Consider the following 2,967-nt stretch of genomic DNA (forward strand, 5'->3'; position numbering starts at 1 on the left):
TTCATTTCTTTGAATCTAACAGAATTCCTTAAGACAATTGCTATTGTATTCCATTTGTCAGCGAAAGATCTAAAAAAATCTGTGACTCAGAGCAGCATTTGTGTAAGTTTGATCAGCAAGCCTTAGCTCACTGATTAAGCAATTAAATAACTCAAACTGTTGAGTCAGAGATTCCCCCTTAACATAAGTGAATGTCTCGTACTGTTGATTCAATATCTCCTTATTGTTCTTCTACACTTCATCTGTGCCACCAAACTATTCGTTCAAAGCATCCCACAATTCTTTGGCATTCTCATAATGGAACAATCTAGCATATATTTCATTTGGTAAGGCCATGGCTAGTATCCCAAATGCCTTAGCGTCGAGCTCCAAGTTCTGAAATCCCTGCTCCGAATAATCAGTGGGTTTCTTAGAAACATTAAAGTTTGGTTGTTTCGCACTTGGTGCAGATGGAACATACGGACCAAAAACGATAGACCTCTAGAAACCTTTGTTTTGCTGGGATAGGCGGGTGACACATCCTTTGTTGCCATATTGTGAGGATCATGAGTGAGTGATTGACATCTCTCTGAATTCTATTGGGAATTTCTAAGAAAACTGAGTATTATAACAATTGAATATTCCGAATGGTCTAATTCTTCTCAAGTCCTTTGATCACTTAATCAATTATCAATATGAGCTAGTTTGTCTTCTGAATCAACATTTAAGTCAATTCAGTGTAACAAGCTCTGATGCCAGTTGTTGAATTTGAGAGTGTGTGATAGTGTGTGTTTTGGATAAAAAAACAGTTGAATAATTTGAACAATTCAATTAAACAGTGATAATAAACACGTCAATCTAACACAACTGGATTTTGGGAATGATTTTTGAATTATTTCATATAATATTCATCAATGATTACAGTAAAATTCAAAGTGCAGAATCTCTCCTCCTCGCCAGATGTACTCTCTCACTTGGTTCTTCTACCTTTAGGCTCTAATTGTTGATTTTTACATTTACAAACTGAACTATATATAGTGGAGAGAATTACTGGTGACGTTATCATGAAAGTGACCCTAAACAACCTTATAAATGATGAAACTGCCGTCGTTTGCAAAATTGTTGGACAATCAAGTAAACTAACTCTTTCATTGAAACTACTGTATTACAAAGGAAAACAGCTTGGATTCCAAAACTACTGGAAGGATTCCAGCACTTTTGGTTCCAACAGTTTTGGAATCTTGTACTTATGGTCATGTGATGACTTGTTAATTTGGTATGTGGTCTTCAGCTTTGACTTGTTGACTTGGCTGTTGACTTATTGACTCATCACTTTTACATTCTAGCACTTTAGTACTTTGTCTTCTTTGAAGCAGTATTTCTTATATCAGCAGTTTGGGTTAGTTGTTTAGAGAAGTCTTCAACGGGGGAATTTCTAGAACTTCAATCATATTTAACCTTATGCCATCAGGCATGGAGGATTGTTCACTTGGGTTTCGACTTTCATCATCAACAGATCTTGTATAACCCAACCTATATATAGAGTCTGGGTAACGTGCATAGGTTGGATTTACCCTAAGTACGCATGTTATTACATAATTACGCACGTTATATTGGTGGTCACGTACCGTCACACATTAAGAGCCTTTTGCATTTTAAAATTTCAATATATGTATTTAAAGGTTATGAATTTATAGAACTGTGTCTCATTGTGTAACGCCCTGCGTTTTCAAACATCCTACATTTAGAAACCTTACGTGAAATTCTATCTTTGGAAATCTTGTGTTCTTATAACCATTCTTTCATCGTAATCGTTGTAAAATACGGAACTTGCTTCGTAAATAAAACTTGTACATTACACTTTTTACCTAGTTAAATCATGTTTTATTTCATATTTCACCTTGTTACAAGTTAGGGGAGACATTGTTGCATATTATTACACAACTTAATTAACAAAATTACTCATTATAATGTTTTAAAAAATAAAAAAAATAAAGAAATATGGCAGCCCAATTCAGCAAAATTCAGCCCCATATAGTTGGGTTTTGTGGGCTAGTTTCAAGGTGTAACCCCTTCTAAACACTTCCAAAGCCCAACCCATTGAAACCCTAATCCTTCCCCCTATAAATACCACTTATAACCAGCCTCCCTACCACTTTTGCAACCCTAAAAACTCACAAAACATCCACCAAACCGTAGCTGAAAGCAAGGGTTCGAGTAGATTGACACCCCTTCACGAAAATGAGCATAACTTACTCAATTCTTATCCGATTCACTCGATTCTTTTTCCTACTTGCTTGTATAATCATGGGGTTCGATTCCTAGACTTCTCCTTGGAGAAATCAGACCTGGAAATGCCCCGAAATAGTCCATAAACTTTCTGTTTGTTTTTATGTTCATCAAAAACTTGTTTAAACCTATGCAACTTGTGTCTAACACATCTCATACCTATGTCCTAATGCTTACAACTTATCTCATGGTTGGTTAAGCTTAAAAACAAGGTTGAGACATTTAAAATCAGAGGATTAAACCTCATAAACTTGGTGTTTTGTTTAGGGTTTTTAACCCACAAGTCATGTCAAACTTTGTCTTTGATACATGAGTGATTATGGAACAACTTGGGTTGTCCAAACATACAATCCTCACATGATTTGATGATTTCTCTTAGTTAGTGTGTATATTTCTTATTCTTTATTGTATGTTCATGACCCTCCTTGGTTGTTTTTTTTTACATCAAGTGTAGTGGTGAACACATAGAGGTGCCTAAATGGAAGACTTGATCTTCCTACCTCCTACATGACTTCTATGACATTTAGAGGTACCAAAATGAAGATTTTAATCTTCTACCTCATGCTTGAACTATTGGACATATATTATATAACCTAAATATATTATTCGAATAATCGAATCTTTGATGATGAACTAGTGTTCATATGTCGGGGTACTAGATTACATCATCCTAGATTATGATAACTTGTCACGATTCTA

The sequence above is a fragment of the Helianthus annuus genome, chromosome 3 (assembly GCF_002127325.2).
Source record: "Helianthus annuus cultivar XRQ/B chromosome 3, HanXRQr2.0-SUNRISE, whole genome shotgun sequence".
NCBI classification, from domain to species: Eukaryota; Viridiplantae; Streptophyta; class Magnoliopsida; order Asterales; family Asteraceae; genus Helianthus; species Helianthus annuus.